Source organism: Nannospalax galili, unplaced genomic scaffold (genome assembly GCF_000622305.1).
Source record: "Nannospalax galili isolate Female #2095 unplaced genomic scaffold, S.galili_v1.0 scaffold907, whole genome shotgun sequence".
Classification (NCBI taxonomy): Eukaryota; Metazoa; Chordata; class Mammalia; order Rodentia; family Spalacidae; genus Nannospalax; species Nannospalax galili.
The window spans coordinates 2,316,874-2,342,051 of record NW_008357958.1 but is presented as its reverse complement, the minus strand read 5'-3'; the positions used below and the strand labels follow the sequence as shown (position 1 = coordinate 2,342,051).

At 40.6% G+C, this 25,178-nt stretch overlaps 1 protein-coding gene across 1 annotated transcript in view; it reads left to right on the top strand.

The window, feature by feature from the left end:
* Sv2c (synaptic vesicle glycoprotein 2C) overlaps positions 1 to 25,178 on the top strand; it is a 241,573-nt gene that overhangs the window by 145,004 nt on the left and 71,391 nt on the right. The gene's annotated exons all lie outside the window — the stretch shown is intronic.

Genomic DNA, 25,178 nt, shown 5'->3' with positions numbered 1-25,178 from the left:
GGTGCAAGTTGCAAGTTGACCAGGCAGTTGACCGCAGCCTCGGAGGAGTAATTCTGATGAATCTGGAAGGTCATGGATGATCAGTAGTAGGGAGGTAATCGCAAAAGACTGTGTTGGGTGGCTCTAGGAATGGAGAGAGTATTTTTAAAAAAAAAATGAGTCCCTGGATCTGTTCAAACAGATCTGTTCAAACACTGTTGAAGAAGCAAGATACAGATCCAGAGGACCTCAGGGCAAGTTAACACTAAACTATTTCTTGTTGATATCAAAAGAGCTAATAACTCATCTATAGCTAGCCCATCTATGGCTAACCCATCTATAACCAATCCAACTGTAACTGGATAAAAAAAAATGAGTCCCTGGATCTGTTCAAACAGATCTGTTCAAACACTGTTGAAGAAGCAAGATACAGATCCAGAGGACCTCAGGGCAAGTTAACACTAAACTATTTCTTGTTGATATCAAAAGAGCTAATAACTCATCTATAGCTAGCCCATCTATGGCTAACCCATCTATAACCAATCCAACTGTAACTGGAATGGTGGGAGGCACCAAATCATAAAGCAATGTGTGAAAAGTCAGTGCAACAAAATGGAGTTCTGAGGCTGACTTTAATTTTGATGTGGATAAATAATTAAATCAGTCCCAGAATATTAAAATCTTAGGGCCATATTTTGTCGGAGTCTTTCTATAACCAGAAGTGAAGAACCAACAACAAATTATTTCTATCAATCCCGTCTGCAAATTATAATCAGTGGGGGCAATCTTTTAGAAAATGTACTTGCTGAGTTCATTGTTATACTCTTGAATTTGAAGCGTTTTGTTTGCTTTTTTAAAGTTGAAATTAAAATGCTCCTGTGATGAGGTGTCTACAAGTGAGGCTGGTGACCTAAAGGTAGACTTTTCAGGGGCATTTACTTTACAAATTCCCTTAATCCAGGAGCTTAAGAGTCATGCACATCACCCTCTGGGTCTCACACTTTAATAAACATTTTTAGTTAAGTTTTCCACTCTTCCCAGTCAAAGCAATCAAATCAGATTCTCTAGCCTGGGGACTCGGTGCTGTTTTTATTCTTATTCTTTCCAGCGTGATGTATGTATGACTAACAAATAAAAATTATACATACATTTCCCGTTCCAGGGGAATCCGAAGCCCTCTTCTGACCTTCGTGGCATTGCACGACACAGGTGCCCTCACATGCATTCAGGCAATACACTCATACACATAAAATTAAAAAAATGAAATATTTTTTAAAAAATGATATGTACATTTTCATGTGTACATATACACATGCACGCCTTGTAAAATAATAACTACAGCTGAGTTAATTAACATTTGCACGACTCCCAGGCTTGTGTGTATTGAGAACCCTTAAAAACTACTCTGAGAGCAGATTTCCAGTACATGGGGCATTTTTATAATGATACTGACAATGGTATGTACCAGGTCTCCAGAACTTATCTTGTGACTCAAAATTCATACTCTCTGACCAACTTCTCCCCATTTTCTCCTGCTCCAGCCACTGGCAGCCATTCTGCTACATTCTACTTCTGTGAGTTTGATGGGTTTTAGATTTCACGTGTGAGATCTTACAGATCAAAAAGGTCACACAGCTAGGCTGGCAGGACAACCCAGTAAGTAAATGTGCTCTCCTCCAAACCTGATGACCTGAGTTAGGTCCCCACAACCCACATGGTGGAAGGAGAGAACTGATTCTCCCAAGCTGTCCTGTAACCTTCCCTGTGTGCACCAAGGTATACCGTATATGTATATACACACAACATAAATAAATAAATGTCAACAAAGTTAAATGTCATAAATTCTGTTGTGTTTGACCTATTTCACTTCCGTCCTCTAGTTGCATCCATGTTGTTGCAGTGACAGAATTTCCTTCTTTTTAAGAGTCGAGTCATATTTCAGTGTTTTGAGGTTTTATAGTTTTGCTGTTTCAAGACTTTTAAAGTTTTGTTATTATTATTAATATTATATGTATGCATGTGATATATGTGTATGGTGTGGGAGGGGCCTTGTGCATGCCGCAGAGCATATGTGAATGTCAGGGAACAACTTTGTGGAGTTGATTTTCTCCTTCTACATTTACATGGGTTCCAGGAACTGAACTCTGGTCATCAGGCTCTGCAGCAAGAGCTTTTACCCACTGAACTATACCCCCAGCCCTTTAAGTCTTTTAGACTTAGGGTTACATATTGAGGAACATGAGAGTAAGGTGCAGTGATTCGAGAGTCAAGTCTTGACCTTTCACACTAGCAACAAGGTGTGGTCTGGAGGAAGGAATCAATATTTGACATCCATATGCCAAGTACGTTTCAGATGATAGATGGACACATAAGCCAGGAGGGTCTGGATGGAGGGCACTCTGCCTTGACTACCTGATTCCAGTGCTTCTTTCCTGCACTCACAGCAGTAAGTAGGGAGCTTAAGCTGATGGTAGTGAGACTCAGACCATGGCTTCACACAAGCCTCTGAAGCAAAGCAGATCTTGAGTTTGCCCCCCAAAGACTTTGGAAGGATTCTTGTGCAATTAGACACAACACTAGAAAGGGGATTTGATTCCTTCATGGGCTGATGAGTTATATGGGCTGCAGCCAGGAGCTTGTGCTAGGCAGTTGGGTGAGCCTGAGACCTAGTTTTTGTACCAACATCAGACAATGATAGCAGTTTCCCTCACATCATCAGTTTTGAAATTGAAACTTTCCTGAGAGCCAGATGATTGCCAATATCTGAAGGTTGCCATGATAAAATAACTCACCTCTAATCCCAGAACTAAGTGGGACTGAGGCAGGAGTTCCACAAGTCAGAGCCAGCCTGGGCTACACAGAAAATTTCAGGACAGCTTGGGCTATAGAATAAGACCCTCTCTGTCTCTGTCTCTCTCTTTCTCACTCTCTCATGTTCTTTCTGTGTCTCGTCCTCTCTCTTCCCAGCTGACCAGGCCTCAAGAGACAGCAGGCATTATTGTCACAGCCTCAGGCACCTTCCCTGCCCACCACCTGCATTCAGGAGCTGCTGAGCTGTCTGCTTTTCTCCCTGTGCCAAAAGCAATCCCACTAGAGCAAGGGAGGAGGGAGGGCAGCAATGCCAAAGGGCATGTCCTGGCCTCAAGCACTAGGTCCCCATAACAGCTACAATTAGGTGTAAGGAATGTCCTGGTGCAAGCATCCAGACTTCTGACCCCAGTAAGAATTGACCACCAGTGCATAAAGAAACAAGCAAGGCTTTCCTCTTTTTCAAAAATTGTTATTGCCTTAAGTATATATATTTGTGGGATGCAATGTGATTTGGTGCATATATAATTATGTAATGATCAGACTGTGGTAGTTAGCATTACTAGCTGCTTGAAAATTTAATTTTTATGACTATGATAGGATTATATACACTTGTGAGGTACAGAGAGATCTTTCAGTACATGTACACAATACAGTGGACAGTGGCAGGGATAGCAGAGTATGGAGGCTCTAGTGGGAGAGGAAGGCTGTCTACCTGACGAGTTTGTAACACTGCTTACTGGCTTGCTTCCCCTGGTTTGCATAGCTGGCATTCTTATAAAGCCTAGGTCCACCTGCCCAGGGATGGCACCACCCACAGTGGACTGGGCCTTTCTACACCAAGTAGCAGTTAAGAAAATGCCTTATAGAGTTTATAATGAGTAAAAGATTATGTAAGCGTAATACTTCATCTGTAAACCTAGAAATGTACAGCCAATTTTGAAAGAGATGTACCCTAGCTCAGAAAAAAATGTTATTGAATAGGTTAATGCTGTTGTAATGAAATGTTTCTTTTAATTAAAAAAAATAAATTAATTAAAAAATATATATATTCAATATTTTGCCAGAGGGTCTCACTCTATAGTCAGGCTAGCCCAAGGCTGGCTTTTAACTCATGGTAATCCTCCTGATTCAGCCTCCTGAGTGCTGGGATTATAGATCTATGTTGACATTTTTTTACATTGACTTATTATATATTTATTTGGGCATGCCATGGCATATGTTTGGAAGTCAAAGGACAACCTGCATAAGTCAATTCTCTCCTTTCAGCACATGAATCCTGGGAGTCAAACTAAGGCTACCAGGCATGACAGCCAGTACCTTTATCCACTGAGTCATATCTCCCTGACCTTAGGTTAATACTTTATGTTAGCAACTGTGGATTGTACAGTGACAAACAGGAGCTTACAAGTATCTCTTATTATGCTGACATCATTCTCTTTGAATACATACACAGAAGATGGATAGCTGGACCCTATGGAGATCTATTTTTACATTCCTGAGGCATTTTTCTTTTAGAATTTTATGTTTATTTGCATGTGTTTGTGTGTGGGTGTGTGTGTGAGAGAGAGAGAGAGAGAGAGAGAGAGAGAGCTTGTGTGTGCATTAAACAGTATTATGTGTCGAAGTCAGAAGACAATTTTCTTCTTCTACCATGTGGGTCCCAGGGATCAAACTTGGGTCATTGGGTTTGGTGCTTGCCGACTGAGCCATTTCTCTCACTCTCTTGAAGCATCTTCACAGAGCCCTCTGTAGTACCCATTTACATTTCTACCAATAATGTATAAGGGTTTCCTTTTTCTCCTCACCAGCATTTTTTTTGTCTTTTTTAATAGCTGTTCTAAGTGGGATGAGATGGTCTCTCACTGGATGTGAATGGAAACAAACAGTATTTTCAGAAGCAGATATAGTCCAGGTGTGAAGGTCCTCTTTCCACGTTCTCTTTCCTCTCCCTCTCTGCACACTCTCAGGTAATAAGGACACATCAGCATCTAATGGAAACCCAACTGCCTTCAAGAGAAAATGGGAGCTGGAGCTGAATCATCACCCTGGCCCTCCCAGCTGAAGCTTTCAGTGAGGCACAGACATGGGAGTCGCTGCTTTATTGCAGTGCTGTCCACTCCATTAAATTCCTTTTTGTCGTGTTCTTGTAAATTCTGGTGTGCACCAGATGAGGTGTGCTCCCCTGCTGCATACATCCCAGTGAAGAGTGAGGATGCTTAATCAGAAAAGAGAGAAAATTTTCAGCACAAGGTACCTTGGCTCTCAAAACCCACTCAGCATTGTACTCAGCACCCCCAATGGCCCCACGGGCTGGGTCTGGCTCACCCTTCACTACAAATATCATAGGACCAAATAGCACATCCATATAGCTCAAGTCCACCCAGTCCCCAGCCTTCCAGCCACAGAGAGATATTGTCCTGTAATATATACTTCCTCCCAACGTTGCTCAGATTACCCACTGCCCTTGGATGAGGCCAATGCATTTCTCTCCTGCTGGAGAGGAAGAGAGGAGACTAAAACTGGCTGAGAGGAATCAGAAGGTCATTCAGCCTTCACTCACAGAAGGAAGGCACTGTGACAGTATTCTGAGGCTCTGTACCACTTCTCTGGTGAACTCTGGCAAGCTTCCCAGTTTCCCCTGGCATAACAGTGAGGAGTCAGCCTAGTAACCATAGTAAACCCAAATAGGTAACCAATACTCAAAAGTGTCAGCTACTTCTGGGCCTGGTGGTGCAGGCCTGTAATCCTAGCTGTTTGGATACTGAGTCTGGAAGTTTGCAGGCTCAAGTCTTGATGGGGCTACAGAGTGACTTGTAGGCCATCTTGGGCAATTTAGTGAGACCCTGTCTCAAAATTTTCAGAAGTAAAAAGAGAGCTAGGGATCATCTCGGTGATAGAGCTCCTCCCTAGCATGTGCAAGGCCCTGGGTACCATCCACAGCACCACAGGAAAACAAAGTGGCAGCTACTTTGGCTTCAGGATGCACTTCCTACGTTGGATACCCACAATGCCAATGCAGCCTAGGTGCGAGCTGAGAAACTACAGGCAAAGGGCAAGAATAAGCTAAAGTATAACACTGCCCAGAGAATGAGGGCATGGAGGAGGTCGAGGAGAGAAAGAGTTAACAGTGAAGATGATGGGAGGTAATTAGGGAAAGTTAATGCTGTAGAACCTCAGTTACCTGTAACCCTAAGAAGCAACATCCTCCACTCAACTGTGTACTGGATTAATTCATAGTCAACAAACACATAATACACAAAGACTTATTTGCAAGGCCGTGGTACTGCCCTCCCAAGCAGAAAGAATGGGAGCCTGACAGCTCTAACCTGCCTGCAGCTGATCCTGTGATTTTCATGGGCAGCACCATGGCCAGCTCTTCCTCAACAGCAAGATGTCAAGACCCTGGAGACAGGCAGTTGACAGCTTAGGCTTAGATATAAGACAAGTCCTAGTCCCAAAGTCAGCTCTGTCAACTGCTCCTCACTTTCATCATCTATAAAACAGGCATAATGTTAATAGTACTAACCTAATAGAATTGCTGTATGTTTCATTTTTAGTTGGTTTGGTTTTACTAGTTTGTCTGAGACAGGATCTTACCATGCAACCCAGACTGTATGGAACTCTCTATACAACCCAGGCTTGCTTCTTACTCATAATTCTTCTGTCTCTAGTTTGTCTGAGACAGGATCTTACCATGCAACCCAGACTGTATGGAACTCCTCTAGCCTCCTACGTGCTAGATGACAGATGTGAGCCACCATGCCTGGCTTACAATTGTTGCATTAAAGGACTGTGTACACAATGTGGGTGCTTTGCACAGGGCCTGGCACAGATGTTCATTAGGTAATCTTGTATTTCACATATGGGGTTGAAATTAGGGAAAGAAAAATTATATAATGAAAGACTAAAAAGTACTTAAGCCAGGCATGGTGACATGCCCTTACAATCCCAGCACTGGGGAGACAGAGGTGAATATCTGGGGCTCACTGGCTGGCCAGCCTAGCCTACTTAACAAGTTCCAGGCCCCTGTCTCAAAAAAATGCATAGCCTTGAGAAGTTACAGCAGAGGTCAACATCTGACCTACAGAGAAAGAGAGAGAGAGAGAGAGAGAGAGAGAGAGAGAGAGAGAGAGAGAGAGAGAGAGAGATATTCATACACACATTCCAAGAATTTGCTCCTCTTTTCCTTACCAAGCTTTTCCAACTGTTTGCCCATTATTTGGAGCTGTGGACACAGATAACATGGAGAGAGGAACAGAAATATCACACATATGGTATGCCAGAGCATTCAGCTCCTACTCAGATCGTCAGATGAAGTCAAAGTGTTAGCTGGGGTCACGCTCAGCAGCCCAGCCAGAATAAGCAGGGACAAGATGGCCTTGGACCCTGTCTCCTCTGCTTTGCTACATTTCACTGAGCATCACAGCCATGGAGGTTTTATGCTCAAGGGTCAGAGTAAGATATTATAAGAGGAATAAATTTTGTACAGCACTGTAAACCAGCATGATTTCTTAATTTATTCATTTCAGCTCAGTCTTATGTATTGTCTCTAGAAAATGACCTCTAGCCTCCAATTTCCTTTACTTTTTGGCTCAGTTTTCCCCATTCAGTAATGAAATAGATCAGAAAAAAGCCCAATGATGATAAAGCTTTAAGAGTTTGAACTTAAACAGTCACAATGGACCAAAAAGGTATTATCATCATTATGGTCTAAATGTGTGGTCATTTGGTGAGTCTGTGTTATTGTTCATGGTACTCAGAAATAAGAGTTTGGGGAAATGACCACAAGTCAGTCTATAACCCCAGCCTTCCTGCCTCTCTCCTCAGCAAAATGTGTCACCTCTTTATTGAACAAGAACAATAAAAATCCCATGGAGAAGAAATGTCCATCATCAAAGGTACAGATAGTCCCCTATAGATCCAAAGGACATATGTTTACTCTGTGAGGGGCTGAAAGTTCTCACAGATCTGGAAAGCACTTCTCCACATTCTCATTGTGTCCTTGGAGGTTTTCAAGTCAATTCAGGGAGCTGCCTCTTCTACTGGGAATTAAGCCAATAGCCATGGAGTTGAGGTCTTAATGTTTCCTTTCAGATGCACTCAGAAGGGAAGGGGAGTCAGTTATTTGATAGTCTTCCATGTCCCAGGCATTGTCCCAGGCAAGTGATCTTGTATACAGGCACTTAAAATGAATTTTCAGTCATGGTGACTTTTCTGCTTTTATGTTGATGTGAAGAACTAACTGTATGCTCCTCTATCCCTGCACTGCTTGATGACATTGGAGAGTTTTGTGACCAATGTGTCATCCTTCCCTCAGTCAGGTGAAGTCCACTTACCTCTTTCCAGGATGTTTTTACATACAGAAAGTGAATAAATAACTAGGATTGTACATAACATGAAAACAATCATTGCCAAGTACAGTTACCAAAATTTATTAGCAGGTTAAGCATTAATATTTAGCAACAGGTGACAGAACTAGTCACTACCATAAGCTGTGAGGGCATAAGCTAGAAATCAACTGATGTTTCCTTTTGAATCCTAAAAACCATTAGACACTGGAACTAGATTCTCACATTTCATTTATTCACTTGAGTTAAAATTAGAATTTAAAGAAAAATATGAAGAATATAAATAAAAATCCACTAATGAAGGCATAAGCAAAAATAGTCTGACTGGAGGCAATCCATAGCAAGCATGATGGTTCAAGTTGTCCTCAAAGACTCCAGTTTCTTCTCTCCTAGTGTTCCACCTTTCCTAGCACACTTTTGCTAGAAGGTGCACATTACAGGTTTCATAGTTTGCTTTTTGTTGCTGTGATGAAACACTGCCCAAGGGCTGGAGAGATTGCTCAGTGGTTAAGAGCACTTGCTGCTCCTGAAGACAAACCTGGTTTGGTTCCCAGCACTAATGTGGTGGCTCAGAGCCCTCTGTAACTGCAGTTCCAGGGGATCTGATGCCCTCTTCTGGCCTTTGTGGGCACCAGGCATAGCACTTACATTCATACAGGTAAAACACTCATGCACATAAAATTAAACAAAACCAAAAATCACTGACCAAAATGAACTTAGGGAGAAAAGTGTTTCATCGATAGGTTATAGTCCACCATAAAGAGAAATCAGAGCAGGAGTTCAAGGCAGGAGCTTAGAGGAAGGAACTGAAGCAGAGACCATGGAAGAACATTGCTTACTTGCTTGCTCCCTCTGGCCTGCTCAGCTGGCTTTCTTAAAATACAAGGTCACCAGCTCAGGGATGGTACCACCCACTGGGGGCTGGGCCCTCATACATCAATTAGAAATTACGAAAATGCCTCACAGGCATGGCCACAGGCCGATCTGTTCTAGAGAATTCCTCAGTTAAGGTTCCCTGTTCCTAAGTGACTTTGGGTTGTGTCAAGTTGACAGCTGAAAATGCAACAATGGGGAACACAAAGTATGAAATACGTATAAGGATTTACCTGGACTCTTATAAGAATCACCTTAGAATTCCCAACATAAATGTACTTAAACATTATTGGCCATAATTTTAACACATGATCACATACATATAGCTGCAAGGGAGTCTTGAAAATGTATGGTCATCTTCCAGGAGAACACAAATTGAGATACAGCAGGTAGAGGAGATAGTGAACCATCGGTACTATATCATTTCATTCCTCCTCTGGAAAATCTTTTAGGAATGTTCCTGCATCCCATAACCCAATACTAAAGTATGGTCCTTCTGTATTCTCTAGTTTGGGGATTCAAGTAACAGAAAGCAATGCTGACTAACTCAACAAGAACTGGAATTTACGGAAAGACTACTGGGTAGCAAATAGATGGTCAGCAAGGCTGGAGGACCAGGCTCAGCAAATAGCAGGAACCAAGGGAACCTTCTCTTAAATGGCTGGCATGATCAAAATTTCCACACTCAGACTCACAGAAAATACAATTTAAGAAAAATTATCATCAATTTCACAACTTCAGCTTCTAGTGCCCCAAGGGACTTTTGTATTGGTTTGATTTTTCTGCATGAGTCATGGAGAAGTTTTTTTTCTTTGCAAGCTACAATCCTTCTGGGCACACTTGCTTTAGTAAATCAATATTACTAGTAGATTTCATTAGAGATAAATTAACCTAGCATCTTCCTTCAGATAATGTGCTTCATAAATACTGATGTGTATTGGGAAGGGAATTGAGTCCTATTTGAAAGAGGGATATGATTTGAGTAAGCAGGGATTTTGTATGTTGGTTTCAGGGAATGTAGATACAAAGCTCTCAAGATCCTCACCCAATAGCTTCTCTGAAGCATTTCAGAGTGTATCAGGCTTGCCTGGTCCACAGATCACAGGTGACTAGACACCTATGTTCTCTCCAACACAAATCCTAACCCACCCAGTCGACTAGATCCCCCAAGAATCCTGGAGAACTTGATCTCCAGTAAAAAACAGATACCTACACCTATATGAGTATTCAGAGTTGTTAATATTGGATTTTGCCTTAAGAACAAGTACTTCATACATTTTGCAGTATGAAAACTAGTTCATTTAAAAAACAGACAGCATACCAAGTGCTAGTGATGATGTAGAGAAAGTACATTTTTCATGCTTTGCTAAAGGGGGTGGCAATACTGTACCATCACTGTGGAAATATTTACATGGTGGTTTATAACACCTTTATTTGTAATAATAGCTCAACCAGAAACTACCAGAATGTCCTACAGTAATACACTGCTATTTATAAATATGTAGACACAAATAATGGATATGATCACTTATGTGTTACTCGAGGGCACTGGGCTGAGTGAAAAGGCCAATATCAAATGTATTTAAATAACTAGAAATGGGAAATAAAGATGGAGAACAAATTGGGGAATAGAATGGGCATGACTACAAAGGGGTCACATGAGGGACATCTTCATGTTAATAGTATATTCCATTGCCTTGACCTCTGAGGGAGTTCCATGAATCTACTCATGTGTTGAAATTATGTAGAGCTATGTATATTTAGCCCTTTGCATCTATGGGTTCCATATCTACAGAGTCAGCCAACCTTGGATCAAAGCTATTCAGAAAGAGTGCATTTGTGGTGATTATCTACAGGTTTTTTTTCTTGAGTAATAGAGTATAACAAATAATTTCATAGAATTTCCAGTACTCTTCATATTTCAAGTCATCTAGAGATTATTTAAAGTATTCATGAGGACATGTGTAGGTCATATGCAACAACTATGCAGGGAGTTCGAGCATCCACAGACTTTGATGTCCATGAGGTCCTGGAAGTAATTCTCCACAGACACCAAGGAATGATAGAATACACATGGCTTGTTAGTTGCCTGTTTAGGGTGTTGCTCTCTAGCTATATAAGTTTAGCCTTTGTGGGAAACTGGATGAAGGTTACATGGGATTTCTATGTGCTATTTTTATAGCTTTCTGTGAATCTAGTAGTTTCAAATAAAAAACTGAAAATAAGTAATACCCTTTTAAGGGGATTTTTTTACATATATTATTTATTCTAATATTTTGGAAGAAAGGGTGGTGGTGTTATTACTTTCTTTTGGTTTTCTATTTCATTTATTATTTTTTTATTTTATGTGTATGAGTATATTGCCTGCATGTAAGTGCACCCATGTCATGCAGTGCCTTCAGAGGTCAGAAGAGTGTGTCAGATCCCCTGGAACTAGAGTTATGGATGGTTGTTAGTGGCCATGTGGGTGATGGGAACTGAACCCAGGTCCTCTGCAAAAGCAGTCAGTGCTCTTAACTACTGAGCCAGCTCTCCATTCCCACTTTCTTTTGTTTTAATGGAGAATATATGGCATAGAAATGTTTGTTTCAAACGTAACACAGATAATGGAAGATTAGAAATGATCTTTTTATCCTCAGTCTTCAAAATGATTCCCAGAAATGACAAAGTTAAGAGACTTCCCCAATGGATAACACGGAGAGTGTCTGGAACCACTGTAACTGTCTCGTAGTATGCATATGTGGCTGGCTGCAATTCTCTCCTTATTCATCCCAGTGATGTTGTCATAACCCTGTGACAAACCTTCTGAGGTCTGAGCTTCATTTTCTATAAGAAAATCTATCCACATACAGAATTCTTTGTTGTTTAAAAATTATTATACTGAAAATTTCATAAGACCAGGGAATTTTATAACATATACTCCCACATGGAGTGCCATACCAAGTAGCCCACAATGTGGCAAACTCTCACTTAACCTGTTTTCTTCAAAAGAATCATGTGGTCTTGTGGCCTTCCTGTTTCCCTCCAAGCACAGCATGCAACCTCAGCAGCTCCTTCCTCTTTCCTTTAGGACTCTGCCCCCTCCCCACCTCATTCTCCTCATTATGCAGAGAAATACAGCTATAACTAGCTTCTGACTTTGAACTTATATGTCCAACCTGTATTAGTCAGCTTAGTCTCCTATTTTGAAAATGCTGCAGACTTTGAGGTTCTGAAGGCTCAAAATTCAAGACCAAGGTGCAAGATGGGATGGTTTCTGATGAAGGCTGTCATCCTGGCGTCTTGCTGCACCTTTGCAGGGCAAGAGTAGGCAAAATCTGTATCTTTAGCCCTCTTCTTATAAGACCACAATCCTATTGGATTAGAGCCCCACCCTTATGACCTCAACAAGCCTTAAAGATCTTATCTCCAGATATAGTCATATTGCAATATAGGGTTCAAGCTATGAATTTTGGGAAACACAATCCAATCCATAACACAATCGACTGTAATCACAGCAAAATAGTTCCTCCAATCATCAGAAAGCAACTCCATCTTTTGAAAGCATTGGGCAATAGTAAATTTTTCTATTGATTTTATTGTCCAATACATATTGCCAACCTAGCTTGATAATTCGCTCTCTATACCTTTATGAATCTATAAGAACTCCCCACCTCCTTTCTGTGCACATTTCTGTATTTTCAACTAGACAAGGCATATACATGTTGGGTAGGGTAGAGTTCTTTAGAAAGAACTGTTTTAAAAATACTCTGGCTAGGCTGAGTTCATCATTAACCTAATTAGATCCTTTATCCAAGACTTACAATTAGCACCATTACCAAGTCTTGGTAACTAACTGCTTTGCTTCTAAATTAGCTTCCACCTGGCAAGACATAAAAAGAGTCACCCTGTTCTCAAAAGAATCTTGTTTGAGTGTCAGGGTCATTCTTCAGATTCCTGTGAATGACAAGGAACTCCCATAACAAGAAAGAGAATTTTGTGGAAGAGTGGAGAGTTGTTCCTTCATAACTTGGGGTACAAGCTGTAGAACCTGGATATCACATTTCTTCCATATATATTGGTGGGGTCCCCCGAAAGGCATACTCTCTTAATTATTCCATGTTGTTAAGGTGAAAAATTGTAGTTACTCATCTGTTTTTTTCATTTATTCAGCTTAAGCCAAACAATTTTTTTTCATAGCAGAGGCATTGATGTTAATGAGCTATTCTGTTATTATCAGACTTACTGACCATATTGTGTGCGGCTGTCTGTCAAAATCAAGTTTAGCTCTGTCTTGAGTTGCTTTTAGAGGGTCTCAGGACAATTCAATGAGATCTTAGCAAATGTGAATTTAACACAGTGGATCCTACCGAGGATACCTGTGTGATTGATTGCCTGAGATACACAGTTAACAACCCAGAATAGAACAGCATTTGACATTAAAAGCATGGTGGAAGGCTCTAACTGTGCAAGTTTAAAGGATACTACTTCCTTGGGAAAAGCCTGGTCTTTTCTGTTACATTCCAATACATTCCCACTTGAGGACAGATTGCATTGCATTGACCTCTTACTCCTCCTTCCTCTGCTCAGCCTTCAGTGGCCTCTTCAGACATGCAGCCCAGCTTCCTGTGGAATGTATAAGCCACACAGAAATTGGTTGAAGCTCTAACAGGATAGTTGCCAGGAGGTTGGCAGTAAGCCTGTGCAGTGGAGAAATGGAAGAGGTTAGGCTCAAAATCTGGCAAAATCAAAGGAGACAAAGCTCTATAAAAGGAAAATATAGATCAGGTTGTCTTAGATCTTAAACAATGCTCTGGTGTAATTGTGTGGCAGTAAAAGTGGTTGAATAATTAAGCCACTTGTGTATGCCTTGCCCAGTCTTCCCAGTGATTGGTAACATACCTTAACGAGATGACTTGCATGGGCTAGGAAATTGGTTGAGGGCCATGAAGCCACCATAGATGTAGATATAGATATAGATATCTCTATAGACAGATAGATAATTTTTTCTGTTTAAATTATCTAGTCGGAGCTGGAGGATGGTTTAGCAGTTAATCATGCATACTGCTCTTGCAGAGGACTCAAGTTTTATTTCCAGCACCCACATTGGGCAGCTCACAACCACCTGTAACTCCAGTTCCAGAGGATCTAATGCCCTCTTCTGACCTCTGAAGGCACCTGCAATTCATGTGCATAAACCCAAACCTACACACAGAAACATGTATCCACATAATTTTCAAAATTAAAAATGAAATAAATCTTTAAATTATCCAGTAAAGAAATGGACTATAGGACTGTCTCCCTTGTAAATAATGAGGCTAAGCCTTCGTGAAGTTACTTGATAAAGGTGTAACACTACACTTTGGATCTGACATTTTCTGGTCAACCTTTTAAAAATGTTTTATTGGTTCAAGAATTTCAAACAATGTATTTTGATCATATCCAGACCCCTCTCTCTACTCTTACCTTGCTACTCCACCATCTTCATGACCTCTATTGTTATTTGTCTTTTTTTCAGATCTATCAAGTCTAATCTGTGTTTCCTAAGTGCTCTTACATGTGGGTCTATCCCTTGGAATCTGGTCAGCCTACCAAGTATCACACCAGTAAGGAAAACTGACTAGACCTCTCCCAGCATCCATCAGTTGCCAATAGATTTTGAACTAGGGCTGGATCTTTTTGCCTACCTGCCTAATTCATGATGGGTACCTGTCTAACTTGTGTTTGTACAGGTTTTGTGTAAGCTGCCATAAGTGCTTTGGGTTCCTGTGTGCAATTACCCTGTGGAGTCCAGACCATACAGTTTCCTTGTATTTGTCTACCACCTTTGGCTCTTTCAATCCTTCTGCTCCCTCTTCCAAAGTGATCCCCAAGCCTTTAGAGGGGAGAGTGTGATATAGGTGTCCCATTTAGGTCTGAACACTCTGCAGTCTCTTATTCTCTGTTTCAAGAACTTTATCTGGTGAGAGTTGAGAGATGCATCTATCTATGGATGTAACAGTAAATCATTATGAGTCAGTTTAGTATTATGTCTATTTAGCATAATGATAGTAGTAGGCTTTCCCCTGTGGTCTGTTATCTGTTTACCCACAGGTTTTAGCCTTGTTAACAATGTGAAGTGTGGGCTTCATCTTGTGAAGCAAGTGGGCCTTAAATCCAATTAGAGGGTGATTGGTTATTCCTATAATATTAGTGCCACTGTTGCACCAGTGTGCATATTTTGCCAAGCCAATTGTTATTGTAGCTTGCAGGGTTCACAGCTGGGCAAGGCTGATGATTACCTTTCTCTGCTAGTAACATGTATAACACCTTCTAGTATTATGAACGCTAGCCAGCAGAGATATAGCTTCAAGTTGAGTACCAGTTTGAATTTCCCCTTGTTTGTTATGCAACTCAGATATATAATGTCTCCAGAAGTAGGGTCCAACCACCAAGTTCTGGTGGGAAACTAAACATAATGGCAATAGCCAGTATTGTTTGAGTCTATGGGAACTCTCTGATCAACAACTCTAAAAGAAGGAATCCATTCCTGGCCTTGAGCTTTTCATTTTTCATTTGCTAACCTGTGGTGTCTTCTAGGGCCATTGAACCCCTGTTATAGGGTAACTACATTTAAACTCTTTTTATATTGTATATGTATATATTGAAAGAAGTTACTATAGTAGGCTTCCATATAACTCTTTCAAAAGGCCTTTAGAATAACTTATCCCTCCTTTTACTCTCATCTTCTCCATTCTCCCATCCCCCACCCCATTAAACCTATCCTGGCCATTAATCCCTTTCCAATTCACATCACTGTATTCTCTTCCCTCCTGTGAACCACCCCACATGGCCATTAGTTTCCTGATCATTGAGGAGTTTCCAATACAATCATACCTATCTAAAGATTCAAAGTTAGCATCTACTTATGAGAGAGAACATGTGACATTTGTCTTTCTAGCTCTGAGTTACCTCAGTTAGGACAATTGTTTCCAGTTCCATCCATTTACCTGTGAATTCCATAATTTCAACCCTTTTGTGCCTTGCCAGAGACTGGAAGCCAGGAGAACATCTAGGCTAACTAAAGTAGGAGTAAAAAGAACCATCTGATTTGGGGTAAAGACAAAGGTTCAAGATGTTGATGTTCACCTCTCCTGTTCAGCCCATGGCTCCAAAGCATGCCTTCATCGAGTATTCTGGTGAACTGAGGAAGTAAGCCTTGCTGGGGCCACCTCCAATTTCACTATTCTTCACCATAGAAATGATGTTACTAGTTAGAGGCAGGTTCACAGGCTTATGGGTCAGTTAAGTTCTGGAGGAGCAGAAAGGAGGCTGTGTTGTGAGGGGTCACCACACAGGTGACATAAATGACAGTAGCAGGTAATGACACCTTACATGAAAATTACTCTTGTTGTATTGTACAGATTTTCAGAACCCTTCTCTCACAATGCAGAGAAAGGTCAGATTGTAATGCCCATCTGCTTTACTCAGGAGTGGGCCAGGCAGAGAACACCAGCAGGAAACAAGGGCAGGGCCAGCTCTGCTTCTGCGATGCATGGTTTGTGCTAAAGCCTGCTTGGGGCCAGCAGTAAATTTCTGTCTTGTTGAAGACAGAAGTGGGGAGGAGAGGAAAGCTGATGGAAGGAGCGTGGCCCCCTTTCTGACTCCAATGGCACCAAATAGGAGGAACCATTAACTCAGGGTCTCACTGGGGTCTCCTTCTACCTCCTCTTGTGACCTGCGTATCAACCACTCTGCCTCATAGAGTCTTCATATCTTCAATAAAAGATAAAGTTTTTTAGTCTTCTAAGCAGTTGCTGAGCTCTGAAGCCAGAAGTCCTCTTAGACACCTCCATGGCACTAAATGTCTGGTGATTATTTTGCTGAACTGAGTCTTGAAGCCCTATCATCAAAGTCCTTCCTGTGTCTAATCAAAAACAATTGGTCCCAGTTAGTTAAGTAAGTTTGTGCTATTTGGTGATTTTTGTTGTGTGACTCACCATGTTTAGAAATGGTTCCTATCCTGGTGGTGGTGGTTGCAGATGGGACTTGAAGTGGAAGAACTTCGTTCCAGGAGATCTCACAGGGCTCCACAGGAGCAATACCTTAGATGAGCAGAGCTGTAAGGAGCCCTGCTGCCTGCTGCCATTCACCCCAGGTCTTGTCCTGGTTAAGCTGCCTCTACAGAATGGTCATTGAAAGTGGTTCTCAAGTTTCTGGGTGGCTTTCTCTCACTCGTCCCTTGTCTTCTAGCTTGTGCCTCATGTTTATAGTCTATTTAATATTTATTTTTATTTTATGTGTATGTATTGTCTGCATGTACATAAGGGCACCCATGTCATGCAATGCCCACAGAGGTCAGAAGAAGATGCCAGATCCCCTGGAATTGGAGTTACAGACAGTTGTTAGCCGCCATATAGGTGCTGGGAATTGAACCTGGGTCCTCTGTAAGAGCAACTAGTGCTCTTAACCACTAAGCCATAATTTAAAAGCATGTGCCCATGGCCTTTGCAGACAGCTGGAAGGACCCAGACCTTTGCTGTATTTAGTGTCAGGTGTTCCTTGAGTACTGGGTATTTCTAGGAGAAAAGTCTCTCAATGTGGCTGTGGTGTGAATGACACTGAGATGTCCTGAGAAGGCAAAGGTGACCCAAGAGGTTGTTTGTGCCTCCACAGCAAGGGAACTGTGCAGCAAGGAAAGTTCTAAAAGTCTGAAGGTGACACCTATGTTGTTGTTATTGCTTTGCAATAACAAAAAGTGACAGGGATCATAAAGGAGTTTGGGGGAGGGGGTTCTATTGAGACTTTTCTGAAGTACATGGAGGTATATTCTGTATATTTATTTGAGAATAAAACCTGATGATACTTATGAAAATAAGACAATATGTACATGCTGTTCAAGTATACCCCACCCCTCAAACATACCCAGAGAAATGCATATGTAGATCCATGGGGGCCATACATAAGGATATTCATAGAAATATTATTTGTGGAAAAATATGGGTTTGCAAAAGATTCTATAATATCTTTGTTAATGACAAGGCAGCATAATATATTCTAAAAGCACAGAGCTGAATGAAAATAATAAAAGGGAGGACTAGCTCATGTTGCCATTGCATTAAAAAAAACACGCAGCCTACTTTACAAGGAGTTATTCAGATTCTAATCTGCAATGAAAACACACTGGCTATGGGGAGGGTGTGGGAAGGGATGAATGAGGATAGGAATGTCAGTCAAAAAGATGAATGAAAGTCTTGCTTTTATAATTCTATTCAAAACATGATAGTGAGAAGGGTGATTAATTTGGTCCTCTGTTCCTAAGGTTAAAGAAGACAATAAAGTGTCAAGGTTTCCACTGAAGGTCATTAAAATTATTCATTTATACTACATTACCTGAACATAAGATACATAAGCAAAAGAAAGACAGAAGCACAATGAGCCTTGGCCTGAGAACACCAGGCTTATTCTTACTTATATTCCTGTACTGTTGGGGTCTCCAAGCCTTGATGTCTGACACTCATTCAGTAGAAAGTATTTGCCACCCTCTTAACTCTAACATTCATTCTGAAGCCCAATAGTAAATAATTTGTAAAGGTCAAGTTGTCGATTAGGAGCCCTCTGAATGAAATTTCTTTGCTGAGTGCAGGAACCTGCGGTTGATAAACAGCTATGAACACAGGCTAGCCATAGTCATTTCCAAGGTCCCCAACACTTCTATCAGGAGTCATAGTCACCATTCTGTGCAACAGGTCACCAAAGTTTATCCCTTCTATCTAACTGAAACCTTGTACCATGAGACAAATATGTGAGGCAACTGGTTTGTTAGTTACCTGATTTAATCATTCCACAATGTAAACATCCTATGATCAAAACATCATGTTGTAGGCTGGAGATGTAGCTCAGTGGTAGAATGGCCGTTTGACACCTATCTGTCACTGGGTTCCATCCCCTAGCCTGAAAAAGGCACAGGCATACCATGCGCACATGTGTATACACACACACACACACACACACACAAGGTTGGAGGGAGCAAAAGCTTATTATGCACCCTAAATATAATATATAATGTTATTTGTCTATTTTTAAAAGAAACCGTTATTAATGAACCAGTGGTACTGCAGTGCATGTTGATACTATTTCCTCTGGACTTGAAGTTTGCTGTTGAATTTTTTATGCATTAATTCACAACAAAGAAACAAGCTCTATTAGGAAAGCCATCTGTATATGTAATCCTTTTAAATAAGTGCTTTTAAATTTTTCTTTAAAGTGTCATGTATTGTTATAATTCAGGATGTAATGGGTATATTAGTTGGATTTGTATGACTACAGCATATTATTCAATACATATTTAAATTTAATAGAACCTGTTATTTAGAAGCATGCTGGTATGTTTCTAGAACTATCTAGCCACAGCAATCGAATATTTGCCCTTTTTGCTCCAATAAAATTAAGTGTATGTATCAAAAATTCCCACTGAGTGTCGCTGCCGTTATTACACCCAGCTCTGCATGTCACCAAGGAAAAGCATGACTTGATGCTAAAGAACACCTCCAAATAACCAGTCCTTTTCACCAAACCAGAGCAGTATATTCAAGGTCTGCCTACGATGGCTTCATACAAAAGCTCTGGCAGGTGCCCAGAGGAAAAGTGCCTTTCAGAGCTTCTAAATAACTAAGAATAAAATGCTTTTTGCCTCTGGTACTGTGGTTTCCAAATTGGAGGGCTGTGAAGAGATGGAATTTTCTTCTCCTACACTGTTCTGCAGTGGAGCAGAGATTGGAGCAGCAAATCCCAACCTGACTAGGTTTCCATTTCCATGAGTGCATTATCACTGCAGCTGTCCTGAGAAACAAGCATCCTGACCGCCTGGAGGAGCTTTATAAATCACAGTTCCGTTTTAGGGAACAGGTTATCGATTTGCTCATTTGTGTTTCTGTCTCCCTCTGGTGCACTTTTTAGTGGGAAATTGAAGCTTCCTTTATGCAGTATATTATAGCCAATCAAAAGGGCGGCTTGTGCTTACCTGATTTACAGTGAAAGGTGACACAGGTGAGGGATTTCACACTGCTCATCCTGCAGCGAGTGTAATCAAGAGATAAAAGCCTGAGCAGCTACACATGCTGGCCAGACCTGATCAGAATTATTTACTGCATTTCCTCAGGCAGAGACATCTGATCCGCTAGATGGAAGAATAGTCAAAGGCAATATGTTCGTGCCTCACTGTGCACTTAAAGCCAGCAAACATTCAAATTTTTCTGTACTTATTAATTTGGATTTTCAGGATCATACTTAAGTGCGATTTGATTTAACTAATAGCAGTCCACACAAAGGATCTAAAATTAGACAAGACAAAAATATATACATGAGGAAAGGAGGGGAAAAAGAAAATGGAGATGAAACACTTAATGTATCTTAAAATCATGAAGTCAAGAATAAATGAATATCCTCAATTAAATGCAGACATTCCCTGCCATATCTTGGCAGCAAGATGAACAAGGTTGTGTTCAGTTTTCTTGCTGCTATCCTATGGTTTTTTGTGAAGCATGATATACTTCAGTTGGTAAAGCTTTCTGTATGACGGTGCTGAGAGAAAACGTTCTAGAGTCTGGACCTTTGTAATATGGTGTTGAATATATTTATGGAGAGGCATTGGACTTGTAAATAAAACTAATAAAAATTGAATCAATTCAGCAATTCAAATATACAAAATACTGTAATGTGAATCATATTTACGGTGTGACTTAAACTCAGGATACAGAATTCTATCATTGAACTGCACTGTGGGTGTTTATGTTGAAAGTCTCTGTCAGTTCTCAAGGTATCTGCTTAGTGCAAATAGTTATGAAGATCAAATATACATCAAATATGCAAGTATAATAAAATAATGAGTCTTGATAATTCATTTTCAGATCCAGAGAATAACACCATCACTTTACAAAAACCACAATTTTTTCCTTTTCCATTTAGCCTCAGACACATTGAGCATATTTGATGGCATCTCCTATGACTGAGGACAGTTCCTTTTGCATCTCAGATGATGAAAGTAGAGAAGAGATAGTGAGTGATATGAGATGTCTCCCTCTCCATCAGTCTTATATGAAACTGAAGACTTTATGTGTGTTAGAAGACAAAATAACCTTTTTTTGTGTGTCTTTTTGAGACAGAGTGTCCCTGTAGCCCCAGCTGGCCTGGAACTCACTATGTAGACCAGGCTGGCCGTGAACTCACAGAGATTCTCCTGCCTCTGCTTCCCAAATGCTGGGACTAAACATCCACCACACCAGCCTGACAATTTTATTCTAGAAATTGTTGCTGCATAGTTCAGTGAAAGGAGGGGATGGACATGTTTTCTTACATGGTAACAAAGCCCTGCCTCAGCCCATTTGTTCTACAGAATACAATGAGACAATCCATGTTAACAGCATGCCCAGAGTCTTTTCTATTGTTGTTCTTTGGTTTTGTCTGTTTATTTGAGACAGGGCCTCATTGTATAGCCTAGTCTGCAGCCTCCATCTTCCCACCTCCACCTCCCAAGTAATAGAATTACATGCATGCACCACACCCAGCGTCAACAGCCTTCAACACAACTTAATTATCAATCAAAACTGGTTCTGTGGTTCAATGGATAATATGTGAAAGTTTCTTAATAGTTTCATGTACATTTGATCATTTTTAATTTTTTAATGTATGTCTTTATTGCATTTTTGTACATTTCTTTTTTAATTTCTTTTTTATTTATTTTATTTTTTTTTTTTATGTATATGAGTGTATTGCCTGCATGTATGTAAGTGCACCCATGCTGTGTGATGCCTGAAAAGGCCAGAAGAGGGCATCAGATCCCCTGGAACTGGAGTTACGGACTGTTGTCAGCTGCCAAGTGGGTGCTGGGAATCGAATGTGGGTCCTCTGAAAGAGCAACCAGTACTCTTAACCACTAAGTCATCTCTCCAGCCCATATTTTGGTACATTTCATACAATAGATCTTAACCAAATTTAGACCCCCTCCCCCATCTACACTCCCCCAGAGACCCCCACCACCAGATTTCATGCATTCTGTCATATATATTAAGGCCTATCCAATCAAGCTTTTATACCCAGGTGTCCCTTTGGTGCAAGTTTATCCACTCAAGTCTAGTCAACCTAACTAGAGTCACTCCCTCAAAGAAGATCAACTCTCCTTCACCCAGCAGTGATCAGCTGCTGCCAATAGTTCCTTGGCTAAGGTTGGGCCCTGCTGCCCATTTTCCTAGTTCTATGTGCTGGATTTTTGCCTGACTGAGTCAGCATGAGATAACTTTTAAAATCAAAGTAAATCCATCTATACTCCTAAAATTCTGAAACCTCTAAAAGATCATAATGATCAATTCCTCAATTCCTTGTCAAGGGTAACTTATTTTCTCTGTATTTGCATCATTGCTTAAATTATGTAGAGCCAGCAACATGGTTCAGTGGGTAAAGGGTCTTGCCACAAAACCTGGTGACTTGACTTAGATATCCAGAACCCATGTAAGATAGAAGGAGAAAACTGACTCCACAAAGTTGTCCTCTGACCTATACACAACATGCTATGGTGTGTGTGCATGTACACACCTTGATAATTTTTTAAAGTGAAGTAAAAAAGAATGTAGATATGCTGTTTCTCCTTTGATATGTCTGCCACATATGATCTCATTCTGTGACTAACTATTGTTCTTATTGTCTCATTCCACCCCAAAATTCTTTCTGTATTATCTTCTCAATACAGTTGCATCACATTGTTGGGATGAGGAGTAGGAAATATATTCAGAGTGTGCATTACTCTGACCTCTGTTGAGCCAGGCATCTTGATATGTTTACTTTCTCATTTAACTTTTGTCTTTCCTGCAGTTAATAATTACATTGTATTTCATTTCCCTGGGTTTCTGTGTGGTTTGAGATTCTCCCCATATTCCCAGTCTGGCAATATGGTTGGCAACATAATTAAATCTCTTAGGTGACTTGGCTTTCTTGCCATATTTTTATCAAAACGTTTGTTCTGGAATTCTGTGTCCTGAGACTTCCTTTCACTGATTTTCTGAGTTGATTCATCATTTCTGGGACTATAGAGATCTGATTTGTCCTCCTTTTAGTGGCAGACACTCTCTGACAATTTCCTTTGAAAAGTTAAGATGACCATGTCTTTATCAGACCATATACTAGTTTGATTAGATGCTGGGTATAGAATCCTAAGCTGAAAATAATTTTGCCTCATAATGTTTGAAGCTATTCCTCTCCCATTATCTAGAAAGTTTATTCTGTCTTCTTTCTCTGCTCTGTATGTATGCTCAATAAAATGCCATTGACTGCTCCTAAGCTCCTAGCTGGTCTAGCTGGTCTCTCTGGTTCACGTTTGTTCCCATACAGTCCATTCTCAACAAGGAAACCAGAATTATTCTTTTAAAATATAGATCTAAGGCTGTGCACAACTCTAATCCCAACACTCAGTAGGCAGAGGCAGGCAGATCTGTAAGTTCAAAGCCAGCCTGGTCTACATAGCAAGTTCCAGGCCAACCAGGACTACATAGTGAGACTATCTGAAAGAAAGGTGTAATTTTTCCTAATATTTCCTACTCTCTACCTCCAGTGTCTTATCACACTTAGGAATGAACTCTAAGGCTTTGCATTGGGCTCTTTGGTCCTACTTGATCTGGTCCATGACTGACCTCCCATCCATCTCTTCCTGATACATGTAGCAGTGCAGCCTGACTGGCCTTACTCTGCAGCGGACATATCAAACAAGTTCTGCCTTCATCACATTTACACATATAGTGCTCTGTCTGGAATGTTCTTCTCTCAGATATTCCCACAGACTGGCTTTTTACCACATTCAGGTGTGTATTCTTTGGAGCAACCGTCCCTAATCACTCTATCTAAAATATCAAACCCACTCCCAGCCCATACCCTTGTTTCCTTACAGTGATTCCTTACATGCATTCTTTGTGATGTGTCTAGTTAGACTGAAACCCATGATGTCAGGAACTTTGTCTCTTTTAGTGATATGGCCCCTGAGCATAAAATGCTGCCTGGCATGGAAGTCTTCTGGAAAAATATTTGTAGAATAAACGTCAAACAAAATAATCATGGATCAGGACATTGTCCACATATAGAGTCTCACATATTGGACAAATGTTTATGGAACCCCTGTCACACGCACAATGTAAAATGTCAAACAGAAGTTAAGTAAAAACCAGGTTCCTGCTTTCAAGACCCTTTTAATACAGCACTGTTCAATAGAAATATGCATGAGCTAAAAATATACTTCAAATGTTTCTAGTAACCATGTTAAAAATAAAAAGAAATGACTGACAAGTGGCTTATCAGGTAAAGATGCCTGCTTTCAAGCCTGATTTCTGGCCTTCACATGTGCAGTGGCATACATACACATGCATACACATAAATCTAGTAAAATATTTTTAATTAAAAAAATAAGGGGCTGGAATAATAGCTCAGCAGTTAAGGACATGTACTGCTCTTTCAGAGGACCTGAGTTCAATTCTTAGCACCCACATCAGGTAGCTCGCAACTACCTGTAATTCTAGCTCCAGGGGATCCAATGCCTCTGACCTCTGCCAGAACCTCATTCATGAGCACACACACACACACAATTTAAAATAAATCCTTTAAAAGAATGAACAAAATTTTTAAATATTAGCTGGGCATGGTGGCACGCATCTTTAGTCCCAGCACTCAGGAGGCAGAGGCAGGCAGATCTCTGTGAGTTCAGGCCAGCCTGGTCTACATAGTGCGTTCCAGGCCAGCTGGGGCTATAGGAAGACCCTGTCTCAAAAAGACCAGAAAAAAATATTTAAAGAACCATATACAATTAATTCTGTTAGTATTATTTGATCCACTAGTCACCCAAAATATAGCTATTCAACATACATTTAATATACAAAATGAGATATTTTACATATTTTTCTGGTACTAAGTCTTCAAATCTGGCATGCAGTTTACAACTCATCTCAATCTGGAGGCAATTTTTTACTTGTATTTAGATTTCACAAAGTTTCTAGTTGAAGATGTAGACTCACAGTTTTGCTGCATTCCTGTCATCCTGGGACTTCCCTCCACTGCTCTCCTGAGGTAATTCTTTTATTCTGGGACCCCTAGACCTTTGGCTTTTGTCTCCTTTTAGTGGAGGACAGCCTCTTGGAATTGTTCCAACCATTCTCAACAATTTCATAACAACTG